Source organism: Lontra canadensis, unplaced genomic scaffold, assembly GCF_010015895.1.
Source record: "Lontra canadensis isolate GAN:19392208 unplaced genomic scaffold, GSC_riverotter_1.0 scaffold109, whole genome shotgun sequence".
Taxonomy (NCBI): domain Eukaryota; kingdom Metazoa; phylum Chordata; class Mammalia; order Carnivora; family Mustelidae; genus Lontra; species Lontra canadensis.
In genome coordinates this window covers 2239496-2260041 of record NW_022631103.1, presented here as the reverse complement: position 1 = coordinate 2260041, position 20546 = coordinate 2239496, and the positions used below count along the sequence as shown (strand labels likewise).

At 46.1% G+C, this 20546-nt stretch overlaps 1 protein-coding gene across 6 annotated transcripts in view; it reads left to right on the top strand.

Annotated features, from left to right (window-relative positions):
- DAB1 (DAB adaptor protein 1) overlaps positions 1-20546 on the top strand; it is a 784414-nt gene that overhangs the window by 618855 nt on the left and 145013 nt on the right. The gene's annotated exons all lie outside the window — the stretch shown is intronic.

Here is a 20546-nt window from a genome sequence, read left to right as displayed (position 1 = left end):
GGTTAGTGAGGTAGAACAAGTAGTCACAGTGGTACATACCTTACGTATTACCTGTCAAAGAAAGGGTATGTTCTACCACCAGATGCAGATTATTGTCAAGGGATTCTTGTTTAATACAGAAGGACATTCTTCTGCAACACTGGTTAATGTTGAAACTAAAACGTCTGCCCTCCAAGGGGACACAAGAATACTCTTACCCTAACATACATTCTCTTGTCTGACTCTCACAACAATCTCAAGAAGTAGATAGTATCCTAACTACATTACAGATGGGGAAAGTTTGCTTTAGAAAGGTTAAGTAACTTGCCCCAAATCACACAGCCAGAACGTGTTAGAGTCTGCATTTGAAGCCAGGTCTGCCTCTATTGCCCTAAACTGCTATGCTATAATGCTTCCAATCAGAGAGAAAAAAAATCAAGCAGGAAAATCCAACCTCCTCATAATAGCCTAGAATCTGACTTTCCTGCAAATGAGGCTTTCCTGGGGTTGTCATTCTTCTGGTTTCATGTCCGGTATTTGATACTTTCCATTGTCCACAAGCATTTAAAAGAATTCCAATGGCAGAGAGCAAGCACCTGCATCATTTGGAATTAGTATAGGATGGTTGCGCTCTATGAATCTCTAGGTTGGGCCATCATTATGCTATTTGGGGCCGTATGATTTCAGTGCAGATATGCTATGTAAATGGTTAATATTTTTCCAGTGTTCACCAAAGAGCTAAATGCAAAGGCTATAGTTGTAAATTGGATGTAATTTTTCGTGGTGATATAAATATGACTCCATTTGAAGTGGGTTGAATTAGAAAACTCATGAATAAATACTTTGACATAATCAGAATTATATAGCAAGGAGCTGACCTACTTTGCAGAAAGACTCCCCTAGAGTTCCTTGGCTAATAGTATGTTAACCCAACAGAGAAATCTTCTGCTAATAGCACTTAGCAGAGAAGATTGGAGCCCATAGTTGTTCAGGTAATCAAAAAGAAAAAAAAAAAGTTATTTCAAGTCTGGAATCATAAAAAATCTATTTATGCCTTCTTTTAAATTTTATTTCAACTAAAAATATATAATAAATGTACATCGATTTATTGATCTTTTGATGTCAGTATAAGGACTTTTTCTTGGCCTTGGAGTATGCTTTTGCTAACTGAAATGCTGTGTACTCTTCTAACGAAATCCATACCTGTAAAACGTATCTTCTGTCATTTCTAGTTTAGGTTTCTGTAAAGTGGCATGAGGATATAAAAACACTTGTAGAGCAACTTGAATGCAAAATCCTTCTGTGTCCACGTCTTTTCTGCTTCCTTTATTTGGTACAACTTTCTATTAACAATTTGATCTTTTTGACTGCCTCCAGACACTGAACTCCGTTTTCCTAGAAATAGCAGCTCCCTTTCTTCTTGTACTCATGTTTCACTGATACATGTAACATTTAGTAATTACTTCTTTCTGATAACAAGTACAACTCTCATAAGTAGGTGTGGGAACGAATGTACGGGATTCTTTTTAAATATCTGACTAACAGCATGAAACAGAAAGAAATCAAGGAGCCTCCTTGGCACCTGGGTTCAGAATGCAGCCAGGAGATGGTGAGAAGGGTCAGGGCAGCCCGTTGACTCGAACCTTCTCTCTTGTACCTGCCCTACGGATGGATGATGGGAGTGTGAAATAAAGTAAGGTGTGTACATAAAGTGGCAAGCATTAGAAAGTAACGAAGACATAGTAAGATCTCAGAAATTTGTAGCTTAAATTTATTCCTTGTTTGTCCCATTAATTCAGTCAATACATTTTTATTGGATTGTTATCCATGATTTACATTTTTAGTTGGTTTTTTGTTTGTTTATTTATTTATTTATTTATTTATTTTTTAACCAGACGATGAGCCCGCTGGAGATAAAGCGCTTGTCATAGTCAGACTACTCTGTCTCCATTATATTGCATAGCATCTGGTAGGGCCTTAGGGAATGTGTTTTAATCCATTGCTGTCGGGCAGGGTTTGGGATTGTTCTTAGGGGAGGGTAGGAGACCTGTGTCTGGGGTCAGGATCCCAAGAGCAGGTCCTAGGGACTGATGCATGGAAAGGCACCAAGTCTAAGAGTCCAGTGGTGGGATCCTGATGGGGATTGTCGGGCCAAAGGTCTAAGGCAGACCAACTTTCTCAGGCACTTCTCTGGAATTTCCTTCCATTTTGGGGTCAGACCATCCTGCCAGCTGAAATCAATGTATCAAACTTCTTTTGCAGAGATTGGCTACCCAACAAGAAAATGCTTGCAAAAGGAACCAAATATGATTTCATTCCTAGGAACTTCTTTCCTTACCCTTTCCTTTCCTTTTCTCTTAACTTTCCTTTTCTTTTCTAATTCCAGTAGATTTAACATAGCCTATTTATCTTAGTCTCAGGTGTACGATACAGTGACTCAACACTCAGCACTTCAACACGCACGCGGCACCCATCACAAGTGCACGCTTTCGTCCCCATCGCAAGTGCACGCCTTCATCGCCATCACCTAGTTCAACCATCCCCCCCAAGCCTGGAAACTTCTGAAGGGCAGTGACCACATCCTACTCATTTTTAGATCTAAATCTATGAGAAGACAGATTAGAGATTTAATCTGGTAATTCTATGAAATTCCAGACTCTAAACTCAAACCACTAAGAACCTCACAGCCTCCTGCGTGGACCGAAATTATCGCAGCCCTTCCTTGCTGGTGAATAAAAAAGATGCTGTTCCAGTCATTGGCAACTCTGTTAATAGGAATCAAATTCCCTTTTTTCTAAACATTATCTAAAAAGTAAAATGTTGTTTGGGCCCTACGCCAAGCAACACAGAAATGAAATGGCCTTTATGAAATGTCGAGAGGAAGACCATTTTTGCTTCAGCGTGCTTTAATTTGAGAAAGCTGCCTAGCGTGAGCCACGGAACGTACTCTCCTCTCTCATCTGCTTCTCTGTCTGGCAATTAGACTCTCTCTCTCCACCTCAGGGCTTATTCTGGCTTTAATAACCCCGTGATTTGCTAGTCACACTGTTTCAGGGGGAAGTGACTGGTACCACGGGCCGCGTGCCTCTGATCACTGTGCCTGTGACATGCAGTCCTGCTTTCTGATGTGGGGGACTCATTATGAAGCCATGATACTTGGGGCCAGCCTTCAGTGGCAGCGGGCCGCCCTGGTCACCAGGTGGTTTACCACCACCGCCGAAGGCGGCGTAATGCGGAGAGCACAGAGCTCGTCCCTTGAGGCAGGTTTCCACCTTAGCTCTATCTATCCTACCTGGGCAAGTTGGTCAGGTCATTGTACCTTGCTGAGCCTCCACTTCCCCATCAGTAGAAAGCAAAGCATAATGCATGGGGCTTTCTCAGGAAATTGTTTTGAGGATTAAGTAAGGCAGCCCTGATAAACACCTGTGTTACATTTGGAGTTATGTTCCCACCACCCTCGCCTCATCCAGAAAATGAATGGGTGGATTGGAGCCGTAACTTCTGGTCCCTCAGATTGGGACCTTACTTGGAAATAGGGTCCTTGCAGATGTAATTGATTAGGATGAGATCAGTAGGGTGGGCTTGAACCCACCATGCCTGGGGTCCTTACAAAATGGGGAAATGAGTCTAGAGACAGACGGCCAGGGGATGGTACCTGAGGGTGACAGCAGAGGTCGGCGTGGTACATCGGTAAGCCTAGGAACGTCACAGATTGCCAGCAAAAGCCAGCCAAGTAGCCTGGAACAGATTCCCCTCTCACAGAACCTCAGGAAGAGCCAACCCTGCTGACACCTTGATCTTGAACTTTTAGAGCTGTTAAGACTTCCTGTTTCTGTTGTTTAAAGCCACTCCCTGTGAGGTGCTCTGTTCCAAGAGCCCTGGGAGACAAATGCACACCTGTGGGTCCGTCGCAATTCTTTACCTCTCTTCGATTTGTCCTTCCTCCTCCCGTGGCCCCCTCTAAATATATTCAGATGAGCTTGCTGCCAAACCCTCTGGGGGGACAGAGGGCTAGGTGTGCGGCGTGTCCATTTCTGATCTTCCAGAGAGCACGTGCAGGACGTGTCCGGATCTCTGTGATTCGCAATATGTATTTTTTTCCTCCTCAGGGTAGTGCCTACAGTAATCTTCTGCACACACATCCTCCTGGGGAAGATTTGACAGTCAGAACTGCCTCAGAGGCGGACCTGAAAAGGAACAGCAGATATAAACATGTTGCCATTCTTGTCATTTGGAAACAACTTTTTTTTTTTTTAAGGTGTCTCGGATAGGGAAAGAGAGGGATTCTTTCCTTCTAGACTTCCTCGTTTCTCCTGTAGCAGGAAAAGGCACCCGCAGGTGTGATGGAGACAGCAGGAGGGAGGGTGGGAGGCCTCCTCTGCAAACACCTCTCCGTGATTTTGCATCGGTTTAAGTGAGCACAAACCGCTTCGCTTCGTCATTCATATAAATTAAGCAGTTTTAAAATGGAGAATGGGGTCCCTTTTGGGTTCATGCTCAAGGTTGTGTCTCAGTGCTTTGCTGGCATTTCCTTGAAATCAGCTCTGTTGCATCCAGTTTTGTTTTATGTTTGATGTTCTATGGAGAACCCCCCCCCCCCAGCCTGGCTAGACAATAGAATCCGCATCACTGGGCTCAGTGGCTTTATTGTAAAGAAATTCAGGCTCTGGGAACTAGCAACACTGTATCCCGTGCCTCACAGGAGAGTTTTCCAACCAGGGTGTGAAACACAGCCCTCTCTTTTCCTACCGATCCATACTGAACCCTTTGCCTTGATCTGAGAACCTAGAATCTCAGCTCCTTCAAGTGGTCCAGGCTGCAGTGAGGAAGCCAGGACCCCGCGGAGCAAACCGAGCGAGCCGCCTGTAGGTTGCAAAATTCCAGCAGAGAGGGGATTTTTGAAGTATCAAAAGCCTCACACCTGTGGGTGATTTCCATGCGGAGCCTGAGAGCAAAAGTAGCCAACCCATGACCTCTCCAAAACTCACGCAGATACCAGCCCTTTAAGGAATAGAACCATGTCTTTTGTTTTCCTAGGCATTGCAGGAATACAAAGAAGCTGAGGTATGTGTAGGTTTGGGAGAGGAAAGAGACAATGGGGTCGTATCAGAGGGCACTGAAGCCGGACTCTTCGAAGCTGGAGATGTAGTCCTGCACCTGCCAAGTTACTTGGTGGGAAAATGTATCAAAGCCCTTGCACCTGCCAGAATCCCGGTTTCTTGTGTATGATAGGTGAATAATGAGTACCTGTGATCGGGCTGTTGTCAGGATTTTGTGCAGTAGTGTACGTGCCTATGCCTTGCCCTTCTGTGTTTGTCAGTCTGTTTCCTTCCCATCCGTCCCATGTATTGAATGATTCCTATGTGCCAGCTCTTAGCGGAGGATATTCTGTCCGCTAATCACACACTGATGTGTGTGTGCTCCCCATGAGGGGCAAGGTGTTGCTAGTGGTTAGAAATCCCATTACTTGAGTTCACATTGAGTCCAGCTGTCTGTGTGACCTTGGTCAAGCCCCTTTACCTCTGGAAGCCTTGGCTTCCTTTTCCAGGAACGGGACGGTGACAGGATATACGGGACAGGATTTTCGTGAGGAATAAATGAGATGATGCTTGCAAAATGTTTACCCAGAGCCTGGCACATAGTAAGTGCTCCACAAATATCAGCAAGCGTACTAAAAAGAATCCCGTGAAGAGTAAGTTTCTCTGTAACTTCTGAAGGGACCCACAGACCTGTGAGGTTGTCCGATGACTCCGTCTGTGACTGGATTTCAGCCATGTTAGAAAAATGCATTTTTTTAAAGATTTTATTTATTTATTAGACAGAGATCACAAGTAGGCAGAGAGGCAGGCGGGGGCGGGGGGGAAGCGGGCTCCCTGTTGAGCAGAGAGCCCGATGCAGGGGCTCGATCCAAGGACCCTGGGATCATGACCTGAGCCAAAGGCAGAGGCTTTAACCCACTGAGCCACCCGGGCGCCCCAGAAAAATGCATTTTGTAAATTAGTTGATTTCCGTGGTTTAAGGTATGTATCCCTGTTTTAATTTTTTAATCCCTATTTACTCAGAACCTTGCTGGTGTGAGCTGAAAAGAAAGGGGCATTGGGTAATGTCTGAGCATGGAATTAATAGACTGAGGGAGAGAGATCGAGGGGAAAATAGCATTCTGGAAGGAGCTAAGTGAATCACTTAAGAGAGAACTGGGAGGCAAGACCCAAAATTTTGGACGGGTGGGCAGAAGGCAGAAACAGGAAGGTGACCGTACAGCAGTGACCTGGCTGATGGGTCGGAGAAACTCTTGTTCCCGACAGAGAAAACAGTGAGGGGAGAACGCACAGATGTGCAGACATGTAGGCTATCCATATCATGAGACCTGGGTTTCCTCGGGCTTCCTTTGGCTGATGCACAGAGCACGTGTTAGGGAAAATGGGAGTGAGGAAGAAGAAACTCATTTTCTCTCCAGTCAAAAAGACTGAGATCTTCATGAAGGCAGGAGATTTGTCAAGTTCATTCCTAGCTCTCCCCAGTGCTTAGCAAGTCCGTGCACAAACATGTTTGATGAAATATCACATAAATGGATGAGAAGTTTCTGTTCCCGTTTGGTTTGGAGGAAAAGTGGAACCCGTGAAGACTCTGACTGAAGGTATAATAAGGTTTTATAAGCATGGGCTGTCAAAGGGGGAATCTTGTGGTTCTCTAGCAAATGAATTGGAGTGGGGAGCAACTGTAAACAGGTATATTGATACTGGGGAATTTCCTAGGTGAAGTAGGGGGATCAGAAGTGTGTGCTAGTGAGGCATTTTAGAGACACTGTTTGCAATTCTTAGAATGTATGTGAAAAGGAGTGTAAGGCAAAGGGGAGATAATCAAAAGTCCCTCCAAAGCTTCTACCCGGGGTGAAGGGTAGACTACCCATGGCGTGCATTTATTTAACAAATGTTACCTGCACCGTGCTGGGCACTCTTCTAGACACAGAAGACTTAATGATGAATAAGAATCCCACTGGACAGGTGCCTGAGTGGCCCAGTCAGTTAAGCATCCAACTCTTGGTTTCGGCTCAGGTCCTGATGACAACGTCATGAGATCAAGCCCTGGGTCTGGCTCCATTCAGTGCAGAATTTGTTTGGGACTCTCTTTCCCTCTTCCTCTGACCCTCCCAGGCCATGCATGTGCCGTCGCTCTCTCGCTCTCTCTCTCTCTCCCCATCTCAAATAAATAAATAAATAAATATTTAAAAAAAAAAAAAGACTCACACTTGGTGCATCAGGCTTGCAAATGAGTGCTCACAGCACTGGGTGCTTTGCTCATGTGGCTGTAAGGTACTGTTAGGTTATTGTCACTACACTGTCTCATGGCCTGGTGAAGCTGCCCGGGATGGGGAGGGTGTGAGGGGCGGCAGTGGGCTGGGCCTTGAGAGAGAAGGCTGGTTGGAGTAAAGGAGAAATTGCTCGCTCCATTCTGTCCCTCTGTCCCTACTAAATGTTGGTCACTGTAAGAAATTCAGGTTCTGGCATCTAGAAGACAGGTGGCAATGTGGGTTTGGAGCTTGCGAGGGGTGTGGGAAGTAAATAGGATGACTCAAGTGTCATCTCAAAGAAGGTGAAGGAAACAGAAGACGACCATGGACAAAACATCAGAGAATACCTCCATGTAGGATTCAGAAAGCAAAGGCTGACCGAGTCGGGAAAGCAGGAGAACCAGGAGAGTGACAGAGGCATGAGAAGGGCAGCTTCTTCAAGAAGGAGGAGGCAGTGAAATAGGCAGCTACATGGAGGCAGGACTGTTGGGAGTTGGTGAGTCCTTAAGGACTTTACCTTTGTGAAAGCATGTCATGTCATTAGCTCTCCTGGTGTCCTTTGCTGTGGCTGTCTCAGTCTTAGAGAATCTGGAACCAGATTTTCCAGGCTGTGGACTGTCAGTGTCCTGGTTGCCTCTGAGATTCTGCACATCTCACTGATTTCTTTCCTGAGACAGGGAGTGAAAGAATGGTCTTTCCCCACCCGGAATCCCCTTAACTTCAACCAGACTCATACACTCCCTCCATAACATGGCTCTGACTGTGTTATAATCACGTCCCTGACCAAAGACATCCTTAACGCCCCCAGAGAAACACTAGGCTGGCCATCAGAACCCTCCAGAGTCTGAGCCCAGACTGCACGGGTGCTGGAGTGTGGTAGAAAGAGCACGGAGTTTGGCGTCAGACAGGCACGTCTGTCTTCAGACCTCACCGCTCCCCGGGCCTTGCTGTTCATCTGACTTGGATAGCTCGTGCCCTTCCCCCCAACTGCCGAATCTCATCTTCTTTTCTGTGCATGGACATCATTGGAGTGTGCCTTGTACCATTCCTGGCTCATGTGGGATGCCCAGTAATGTGAGACAGTCACCACTGAGCAGAATTCAATAAAGGCCCATTTCCAGCAGGTTTAATGACCTTGATTTTGCCTTGAATCCTGGGTGAGGGTGGTCTTCCATGCCTCCCACTTCATGTAAATTGTACTTATCATTGGAGACCTGGCTTCAGCCCCACCTCTTCCTGAAAACCCCCTCCTGGGACCTCGCTTCAAAATCCTGTTTCTCTCCTCCCAACCCCTAGGACACTGCCTAGTATAATATATAAGCTAGTTATGCCTGAACTGACCTGGGCCATGACTTCTATTGTTCCTGACTTGTTTTTCTACCTTGGTTTCTTGTTTCCCTTTTCAGAGGTTTATGTATTACTTCCCTGACTTGATTGTAAATTCCTTGAGGGTAGAGAATGGCCTTATAATTTATTGCACCTATAATTTGTAGCTCTTTTTGTTTTTCTCCTTTCTTTTTTTCTTTTTATCTTTCAGTTCTTCGGAGGACATGGTTTAGTAGCGAAAACACATTATTGAGAGTCGTGGGTTTGAAATAATCGATGGGCAAGTGAAGATTGTGTGACACGGAAGAAGTTACTTTTCTACTGTGAACATTACTTTCCTCATCTCTAAAACTGAAAAAAAATAATACTACCAACCTCTTATGGTCACTGATGGCATATACATTGCATAATTGGTCCTTAATTCCGGTGTCTTTTACCTCTTCCCCTGACCTTAGTGAACAGGTGTACAATAATGAATATTTCCATTTTGTCAAGATTCCTATAAAGGATTTGCTCTAGATTCCTTTGCATCACTCAGTACCTGGTAGGAATGCCCCCTTGTCCATGCAGCCATCCCTGTCCCATCCATCAGAATGCAGTGATTGATTTCTGGAGCTGTCTTTGCACATGGGTGACACCTTCCTTAATGAAGCCTTCCCTTTCATGAAAATGTCTTTCTTCCACTGGACTGAGGACCTCTTAAAGGGAGCAATTCCATCTTATTTGTCTCCTCAAGGGAGCACCTTAGGTAGAGTGGGAGACACACAGAGAGGTGGAAACAAAGCTGAGTGGATCCTGGATGAATCACTTCTCCTTATTGGCTCCTTGGAACCTTGGGCAGGTTCCTTAACCTCATCTGCACAAAGTGAGGTCATAAGAGATAGGGCTGGTGAATGGGCTAAAGGAAAAGTAATGTGTATGAAAATGTCTATCGCAATACCGAAGGCATAGTAGGTATGTAATAAATGGTAGCACTAGCCACTGGTACCATGTCGGTCACATAAAAGATGCTGATAAGATGTTGAGTGAATTAAAAGATATTTAATTATCTATTTATTTGATAGTGAGAGAGAGAGAATGAGAGAGAGCACAAATAGGCAGAGTAGCAGGCAGAGGGGGAGGGAGAAGCAGGTTCCCCGCTGAGCAGGGGCCCTAATGTGGGACTCCATCTCAGGACCCTGGGATCATGACCTAAACCAAAGATTGACGCTTAACTGTCTGAGCAACCCAAGCACCCCTAAAGTTAAAGAGATTTAATGCTTATTCCTGTTTTCCGTTGACCTGTTACATCCTAGGATTGCTGACTATCCAAATTTGTTACATAGTCTTCCTGGAATTTTACTATAGTCCTCTCAGAAGCATTGAGAGCAGGCCTGCGACTACACTGAGATCTTTGGAGGGGAGGTGCTTTGTTGAAATCAGCAAGGCTCTGCAGCCATTCATGCTTTTGTTGTGTGATCAAAAAGACCTGTCTGTATTTTTTTGTGGGTATAAAAGGGACGAAAAGAGTTGTTTGGGAAATAATTCACTCTTGCATCTTAAATTCACTGAAAGCTAAGCCGTTCAAGGAGATGAGCTACAAAAATTAGACTGTTTGAGGTCTGAGATCTTAGTGATGAAAATTGGAAGGAAATCATCTAAACCCCATCCTTTCTCTTTTTGTGGGTTTTATTAGCAGATAGGAAGTTGGGGAGTGGGGAAAATTGGGGATAAAGCACCCAGCCAATAGGGTGCAGCCATGAACATCCCTTCTCTTCAGCAAACATTCGGTGACTGTCTCTCCTCTATCCGGCAGTGGGCAAGGAGCCAGATAGACAGAAATTCACATCCATTATTAATGAAAGTCTTCTAGTTACAAGGAACAGAAGTCAACTTGAATGGGCTTAAATATGACAGAGGGACATATCAATAAGGACTCAGAGGTACTTGTGGAATTTTAGGAAGAACATGTGTGAGCTGAGCCTCTGCAAGGCTGACCCAGAGAGTTGGACTCACTAAGGACTCCAGCAATACTTTGTCTCTGTGGTCACTTCTTCCAGAATGTCTTTCCCCTTTGCTTTTTTCCCATAAGATTGACTTTCTCTTACTCAAGCAGGAAAAGAGGGTGCCCCAGAAATTCTATGGTCTTGTGTTGAGATTCTGGTCACAAAGACAAAGTGACTCCCCTCTCTGCTTCAATTCTCAATTCCCAAGGGTGGGTCTCTAACCATCACAGCTTGGACCTGGTGTCCCCATCCAGTTTAATTAAGAGAGGCCTGAGGGTGGGGTCATATGGTATAAACGTGGCCACAGTGAGGATGCTGCTGTATGGGAGAGGGCAGTGTGCTGGGGCTCAGTTACTGAGACTGGGCACACAATTCAGGAGGCGTCAGCTCTGGGTGAATGAGACAAGGTCCCACCTCTCACTCCATCAGAGAGATAGAAGCAATATCAAATCAATAAATAAGTAAAACCAGAAACCAAAAACGTGCCCCTTTCCTATGAGGAAAATCATGCTGGGAAGAAGCCAGGGCTTTTCAGCAGGGACATGGTTCAGTCTGAGCTCTGGTGCTCAGTGTAAACCAGACGGTTTACACTACAAAACTCCCGTTTGTGTAGCAGCTGTGTGCTGGCCACTTCCTTATTTCATTCCCAGACTTCAAGGTAGGTCTTGTCTATTTTGTATCGTGAATAAGGAGATGACAGGGACTCAGCAAGGACAGGCACCCTGATGGCAGAGCGGGCATTCCGAGGTTGCCTCTCTCCATTCCTGAGTCCCACACGCCCTGCACACAGCAGGGATGTGAAAGTCACCAAGTTCCACTGGCTTTGTGGCCATCACTGATTAAGACGATGGTGTATCAGGAAGGGACTCTGCCTTCCACTCAGGTCCTGAAGCCGAAATCCACTGCTGTACTTGCTTCCTCCCTTTTCCTGCCTCATGCATGGACAGACTATGGGGAAACTATATCTGCGTTCTTCCCAGGTCTGTTTTGATGCTGTGCCCCGCCCCTCCTTCGTGTCTGTAGCCCTCATTCTCATCCTATCTCGCAGCTGACTCTGGCTTCAACTGTGTCACACCCTTTGGCCGCAGAACCATCAGAGAAGTTTTCACAGTAAGTGAGTCATGTGCCTGCCTGATGGCCCCCAAAGGCTCTCACTTGCACTTGAAGCCAAATCCCATGCACCTTGCCCTGCCTCCTAACGCAGCATGGGAAGGATCCCTATCTCTCTATTCGCAGCCCTGTCCCGTCTCCTCCCCGTCGATTTCTCCAGTCCCATCACACTGGCTTCTCTCTGTTTTGTAAACAGGCCAAGCACATTCCCTCCTGGCGCGCGACTGCCCTTTTCTCGTTGTTCGTGTCTCCTTTCAAATGTCATTTCTATAGAAGTGCCTTTGTGGGCCAGCCTGTCTAAATGAATCCTTCCCCCCAGCCCGTCTCCGTCACTCTTCATTTCATCAGACTGTTTTATCATCTCCATAACACTTTTCCCTATCTGGAATGATCTTGTTCATTATTTATTTACTGGCTTACTATCTTCCTTCCCCTTTTAGATCAGAAGCTCTAGGCGAGCAGGGACTTGCCTTTCTCCCTGTGGTTCATGACGGTACCTTGGTCCCCTGCGGCCAGTGCTACATAGGAGGCATTCAACACATGTTTGTGGCATGGATGAATATTTGGCATACTTTGTTAGGGACCCAGGGGTGTCAGGGCTGGGCCCGTGCCCTTGCATTCATTACTAGCGATGTCGGGGGGCACTTAGTCACTGTCTCTTCTGGCACGTTCCACTTAAAACCTCCATCACTGAGATTTATCTCTGAGTTTAATCAAATGTAATTTATATTGCAGCCTTCTCAGTAAATAATTGATTTGCCCTCTCTGTTGTCTTCATCACAAATACTTCTTTGTACTCTAAAGAAATAATTTAATCAGTCGATAGTATACACAGCCCTCTTGTTTAGAAGGCAGATGGAAGATAAAGCATGAGCCTTGCTCGCAACCAGAATATACCAGGACCAAAATAATCTCCCTTAAAAAATAGTCTGCAAACAAGTTGGCAACAGAGACACCCAATTAAATCCTCTTGTTTTTTTTCCCTAATGGAGATGACCCCATGGAAGTTGTCGCTGCCGCAGAAGGAAGTTCTTGGCCAATTGCAGGCTGCGTGTGAAAATAGAAACCCTTGTCCATCTGTGGTTTAATTAACCTCTGTCTGGGTCTGAGAGCAGGCTTTCACATTCCAAGTGTTCATACACATTGGGTGAGAGCTCCAAACTGGGGGTTCGGCTGCCGTGGGCTGCACTATGACCCCAGCTTGCCGAATAAATCCCATTCTCCTGCTTCTCTCTCCTCTGCTCCCAGTCGACCAGCTTCCCGTGGGCAACAGGGCCTGAGCTTACAAGGATTCTTTTGTAATCCAAATCATACAAACAACTTTCCCTTGCCCTCCCGTGCTTCTTCCAAAGAAAGACATCGGGAGAGGTAAATTTTGCATTTGTTTTCACACATTTGTCTATTCTGAGCCCGCACTTTTCTGGAGTGGAAGAGGAGGAGGGGAAAATAATGAAGCATCAATCCTGATACTCTACGGAGGCATCCTCACAGGGAAGAATCCATTCCTCTACTGCTTTAGGAGGGGTTTTCCATATTGTATTTGTTTGCACTGTTTCTAACTGGAAACATCGTAACTGTCTGATACTGGAGGGGATTGGTTAGATGAATTATGATATGTCTATGCTGTGATGGGATATTATGCAGCCACTAAGAATCATGTTACAAAAAATATCAATACGGAAGAAAAGGTATAATGCTCTGCCAAATGGAAAAAGCAAGTTGCAGGCTTAGAGCATGTAAACTTAGAAGTGGGTGTTCGTGTGTGTATACACTTAGGAAAAAGTTTGGAAGAGCAACTATTCCAGTGAAGCCATTGATACCCACCCCCCGGGAGCTATTCTGGGTGACTACCCCCCCCCTTTTTCCCTCTCCTGCATTTTCCAAATTGTAAGGTTTGAGCATGCTTCACTTTGTAACTAGAAAGGGGAAAAACAAAACAAAACAAACAAACAAAAAAAAAAACAGTTGTTTTAAAGAATGGAAATAGAAAAGGTTTAAAAATGTATGTGTTATTTTTTATCAGAAAACAAGATTGTCTTCACTTGTCATCCGCTTTCAGGGTTTTGTAAATGCCTGGTGTCTGCTGTGATGTGCATTTGTTGCTGCAGCGGGGGGTGGGGGTGGAGGGGGGCGTCTCAGGACTTTCAGAAAAGCAGACCCCACAGTACCTCCAGATCCGGTGGTAGTAAGGATGCCCGTGGGTCTCTGGTCGCTCCACTCATTCCTGAAGACTCACCTGCCCGGGACGCCCGGGGAATATTCAATACGTTTGCCAGGGGCCTTCGCCATGCATTTGGTGTTAGCCCTGGATGTACCTTCTAGAACAGGCTTCATCTCACGGGATGTCAGCATCACTGTACATTATGTGAGCTTTGGATGCTCCCTCCAAGCCTTCCTTCTGTCACCCTTGGGCTATCGCGGGCAGGCACATGGTGGCTTGCCTCTCCACATCATGACCCCCTTGTCTTGCAGAGTACTCTCACTCAAATGCATTCATTTTGTGCAGGGCTTTGATCAGGTTTCCAGGAAACCAATGGCAGACCCAGAGATCTCATCAGGGAATGCCCCAGAATCAGCGCCAGTGGGGAGTGCAGGTGGCAGGACTGGGCAGAGCCAGGAGGTGGCTTTGATGTAGCCGCAGCCAGGACCTCAGCTGACCCCATGTTACCCAGGGAACTCTGTCCTGCCCTTCAGCATTGTCCCAAATCTGCAAATTGAGGCTGGGGGCTTGGACTTTTATACCCACATGTGTAATCCCCCCTATTGATTGGATGTGAGCTACTGGGGCCCCAGGGAGTGAGGTGGGAGTCACTCCATTGTCTCTCCCACATATACAGGAGGAGTATGTGTTACCAAATTTGTGTTTGTTTTTCTCCTGTTACTCTGTCCTTTATTACAGGAGGGTCTCAGCCAAGAACCTATAAGGATAGAGAAAATTACGATTTTTTCCTCTCTCCCCCAGTACCCTAATTGAAGGAAAACATCATCTCTGATACCATCACATAACAAAAACCAAAACTTTGGGTCATTCAAGTGCTCAAAGAAATACTAAAATCTGTACTTAAATGCTTCTGAAGAACATTTAGGATTTTAAAAGTTATAGAGCACTTTAGTTACACAGACCTGCGGAAGTTTGTTTGTTAGTGTTACAGATCAAAACACATCAGGGAATGAAGTGTGGGCGATAGGACTCTTTCTGGTGGAAGGCGATTTCCTATTTTATTTTATTTTATTTTATTTTATTTATTTGACAGAGAGAAAGAGAGATCACAAGTAGGCAGAGAGAGAGGGGGAGGCAGGCTCCCTGCTGAGCAGAGAGCCAGGTGCGGGCTTTGATCCCAGAACCCTGAGATCATGACCTGAGCTGAAGGCAGAGGCTTAACCCACTGAACCACCCAGGTCCCCCTGGAAGGCAATTTCTGAGAGCTGCTCACCCCAGAACTTCCTAGGCCAGCACGTCACCTGGGGGAGATGAGCCTTCAGACCTGAAACTGTGTCTGGGAGACACACCTCATAGCCTGCAGTCCACGGGAAAGGGATGAAAATATTGTCAACATGAGATTCTGGCCAGGAGCTGCCCAGCTGTGCTGGGTGCTTCAAATAACACGACTGCATTGATAGTAATCATACAAGGGGAGTGTTGCTATCCTCCTTGGCAGGGAGAAGTGACTTGCTCTAGGCTGAAAGGCTTCGGAATGTCAAAGCCAGCTCAGAACGCCCATCCCAATGCTGCTGTTCTCCCTTCCTTGCCCCGCCCTGCCCCCACACCTTTGGTATTTTATCTGCACCCTCTGCTTTCCTCCATGCAGAGTGGCTCCCCCAATAGGACACTTTTGGTTGCAAATGACAGAAAAAAAAAAAAAAATGCTGGGGCTGTGGCTTCAGACCAGCCTTCCCCCTCCCTCCTTGCTCCTGCTTCTTACCCAGCCCAAATCTTGAGAATCTCCTTGAAACTTCTTCGGATTAAGTCCACATGCTGTTTGGCACTCCTGGCTCTGCCCTGTCCCAGCTCTCTCGGGCCAGTCTCTACCCTCTCAGAGCCTCCGTGCTCTCATCTGTAAGAGGCTAACAGTGCATGCTGCGCTCAGCTGTTAATGAGGAGTGAAAGCGCAATCGAGAAGGATGTACGTATCCTTTAAAGCCTGGTCCGTGCTTTGGTCTGACACCTGTGGCAACACACGCTAGTTTAGCTTGCCCCGTGACCGGCCGGAAGAAGACACAAGCCCCACCATAAACCATTCACGAAGCCAGTTGTGTGTGCTGTCTGTAGGCCCTCCGGAAGCAGGCATGGACCAATACAGCTATGGACGGGAAGCTAGACTGGATGGTCCTGGACAGGCCCACGGTAGCAGGACATGCCAGGCTCCTCGGTCTCCACAGAGGATTACAGATATCTTTACATTCTTAAAACCGGGAGGTTTCTGTGTTTGCCCACAGGGAGGAGAACAAAGAAACAGGAAGAAGTCCTAGTAGACCTTAAGTAAAAAGGAAATGAAAGAAAGACCAACTATCTGAGCGTAAGGATTGGGTCCCTCGTATGAGGGTCACCAAAGGTCCCTGCTTTACACTTCACTTGTTCCTAGTCTGACTTAGCCTCCGAATCCTAGGCCAGTCTAGGCCAATCCTAGGCCAATGCAGATTCCCAGTCTCTCGAATTAGAATCTTTGGAATCTTAGTACTTGTCTTTGCCAGGGAAGATGCCCATGGATTCCAGATGCTCTTTACAGAGAGCCCTTTTCGGAAGTACCAGTGAAGAACATCTCTTTAGGGGAATGTGTGCATGAATAATAGGTTGAATGTTATTTTGGCTCTTTAATTAGTTTACCTTTTAGCAGTAATGACAGCAACCATGTTCATAAAAGCACATTTTAACAGCCCCCTAAGTGTGTTGTTCCCCCTTATTCTGCTTGCTACCCGGCTAGTTAATTACACAAAATCAGCATTCTCTCCTACGCAGCCAGTATACGTAATTATTTGTCCATTGCAAATCAACACCTGGATAATTGCATGATAGAATTCTAAATAAAATAAGTTATCTCTGCTGCTGGGCTCTGAAACTCCCCCCACAATCTGTTCTTAAATTGGACAACCTAATGGACAATAGAGCTCTTTCGGCAATGGGCAGAATCTTGTCGGACAGGCAGCGGGAGAAAAAAACCTCTTTGAAGTGTTCTTATCATCAAGATGGATGGCCTGGTGATTCAGATAGATATGCAGAAGGAGGGACAGTGTCTCAGTTTGGGTATTGTGTTAATAATTCATAAGGTGATCTCCCGATTGCCTTCAGAAAGGAACATCCTGTTCCTAATGGCACCCTTATTCCCAGGCAACCAAAAGTATTTCCCAAACAGCTGGGACCATCACTCCTACTGCAATACGCTTTGCTATGGTTAGCTTTGGGCCACTGGTGCTTAATGTGAAATATACTATTTGGGGAGGAGGAAAGTAATAAATATTTACTGAATGACTGTGTTGTGCCAGGGAGTGTGCGAAGAGTAAAATGTGTTTTGTTTCATATAATCCTTCTCACTGTCCTAGAGAACAGTGCAGTTAACGACAGTGTCTGCAGATGGAGAACAAACACTCAGAGAAGCGAAATAACCTTCCCCGTATTAGACACACATGAAGTCGCAGAGCTCCTGAAAGGCCGGTGGACTCCAAAGAGTTAGGCATGGTACCCCGCACTGGTCGTGTGACCTTGTGCTGGTGACCTTACTTCCCTGTGCCCCTGCCCCTGCCCTCACCCCACCTAGGTATTGTGAGTCCTCAGTAAGATAGCTTATAAAACTGGAACAGGCTTGTCTTCGGGGATCATCCCAGCTTTCTACTCTTCCTTCCAAATCCTGGCCCCCGTTATATGGACTAAATGTTGGTGTCTTTCTGTCTTGCCCCCAGCCACCCAAGAAAATTCATACCTTGAAGCCCTAGCCCCCAGTGATGGTACTGGAAGTGGGGCCTTTGGGAGGTAATTAGGTTTAGATTAAGTCATGAGAGTCTACCTGTGATGGGATTAGTGCCCTTGTACGAAGAGGGAGAGAGACCGCACATACACTCTGTCTACTGTGGGAAGACACGGCAATCTGCAAACCAGGAAGAAAGTTCTCACCCAGAATGGAATCAGCCAGCCCCTTAGTCTTGGACTTTTGACCCCCCAGACTGTTGTTCAAGCCCCCACCCTATGGTATTTTTGTTCCAGCAGCCTGAGCTGACTGAGACACTTCCTGAGACATTTCAGTATCCATCCAAACCTACAAGTGAGCGCTCAGCTCACTGGGAGGAATTTGTCGAAGTTGACCTCTGCCAGACAGGGAAATACTGTCACCTATCAGAAGTTAAAAAAGAACTCACAGTCAGGCTGAGCACAGCAACACACTCATCTTGGCTCTTGCGTGTTCTCCTGTGGCCGGCGCATTATAATCCATGACCAGTCGGGGGGATAAAGGGAAAATAACCTTGGGTGTGACATAGCTTTTATTTGGCCATTAGCAGTCTTCAGCGAACAACCTGAAATGGGGGGGGCGTGTGTTATTCTCGTGGATTCTGCGTCTCTACTCAGTGTCATAAAAAATTGCTAATTGCCTGCATCCTCTGGACCCTGACTTCTGATAGGGGTGCTTGTTAGTTGAAGCTTCTGCAAGGTCACTCCCCGTGTGGGACCGTCACATCACCGGCAGCGCCTTCTACTCCAAGACAGGGTCTCTGTGTTCTTCCTGACAGCAGCTTTGAGAACTGTTCAGAACCGGGGAGTTTGCTCAGTGCCCCCTGGGGACTGCTGCAATTTAAATTCCGAGGAGAGGCATTTCCTGGGGTGTAAGGGGAGCAGGTTTGTGATGAGGTTGAGAAAGGCTCTTCCTTAATGGCTCAACGCAAAGGCAACGTTAAAATGACCGTGGGTGTGACATTGACTTTATCCCATTAGGGATTTTATTCCTTGGAGACTAAGTGAATTACACTGACAGAATGGATTTGAAATAGGGTCTGTATGGAAGGGGTGTTCCGTGACCCCTTACACTTCTCCGTAGTGATTCTGACTCTGGGGGTCCACTTGCCTCTTTTGAGTAAAGAAATAAATTCATTCATTTATTCAGTTATTCAGTAGACCTGGGCACTGCCGGTCCACTCTGTGCCGGGCACCATGCTAGGTTCAGAAACCAGAGATTAATCCGTTCAGCCCCCACCCCAGTGGAGCTCAAGTGCAGAGAAGGAGGCATGAGGACAAAGTCAGTGAGGTGCCACAGATGCCTTGATAGGTGCTGTGAGGGAATCGTGTGCTAGAAAAATGCTGTGCCCTGGTACCTTGGTCAACAATTCCATCATAGCTCTCTATATTCTGGAACTTACAGACTAAGCAGAAGGCTGGATTTAAACAGATAATTACAAATGAGATTGAGTCATCGGGAGAATGCAAGGGGGGAGTATCAGGAGAATATTATGGAGGCATTTCCGAGGGGACCTCCCAGATAGACCCTTGGGATCAGAGGAGCCCTGGGCACATGGCACTGTGCTGAGACCTCAGGTGTGGAGTGGGGAGGGGGGTGTGGGGTTGGACAGAGACAGGGCAAGACAGTGCCCTCCAGCCCCAGACAACAGCGGGGCAAAACTGTAGAACATAGCCTGCCTTGCACACATGAGCTCCGATTGCCAGTCACTGTCCTATGTTGCTGTCTATGTGTCATTTCTTTGACCTACACAGTGACCCAGTATGGAAACAGTGGTTATTAGCTACTCTTCAGAGAAGAAAGATGCTGTGGCAGACATGGAAAGATCCTACCCAACACAACACAATGAGAAGAATGGGTGGGAGAGCTGGGACCAGGATGCAGATCCTTGGATCCAGAGCTCTTGTTCTGAGCGATTGAACACTCTTGCCTCCCAGTGGAAGATCTCAGGTCTTGGCCTGGGACAAGAGAGATTCTCTTCCTAGCTCAGCTGGCAGTAATTTTACTTACCTCTCTGGCTTTGGGTTCTTCATTCATAGAATGATGACAATGCCTATTTCCAGTAGCCCTGGAGGAGTAAGGAGGAGAAGGTCTGAGAAGGTCAGGCACAGTGTATGTGTTTATAGGATACTTGTCTTTAAGAGTAAGATAGCTTCCAGTTTGCTGCAGGCTCCATAAGGGGTCTCCTCAAATAGCTGTGACACAAAGTAAGACGTGGCAAGTGCCCTAACCGAATACGGAGTAAGGTGGACCAATGCCAAAGGGCTTAATGGCTAAAAGCATGACCTTTGTCATAACACCTGGGCTCAAACTCAGGCTGTCAGATTTTCTTCCTTTTTATTATTTTTCTAAGATTTTATTTATTTATTTATTTATTTTTAAGCAATCTCTACGCCCAGGGTGGGGCTTGAACTCACAGTCCCGAGATCAAGAGTTGTACGCTCTTCTGACTGAGCCAGCCAGGTGCCCTGATGATGTCGGATTTGAATAGTTTCTTCCAAGAAGATATATGCAAAGGACAGTGAGCACAAGAAAAGATGCTCAACATCATTAGTCCTGAGGAAAACACAAAACAAAACTCTGATATCGCTAAACATTCATAAGGCCAGCTAAAGCAAAAAAGACAAACAGAAGTATTTGTCTAAAGACAAACAGAAATATTGGCAAGAAAATCTGGTAGAGAAACTGAAATCCTCATACTTTGCAGGCAGGATTATAAACCGGTTACAGTCACTTTGGAAAAACAATAATAGTTTTTCAGAAATTTAAACATAGAGTTACCATATGACCCAGGATTATACCTAGGAGAGAAGGGGTACTCGGGGAGAAATGGTGTGATACTAAGAATCAGCAAATCCATAGACAGCAAATGGACTAGTGGTTGCCTAGGCTGGTTTCGGGAAGATGAGTAACTGC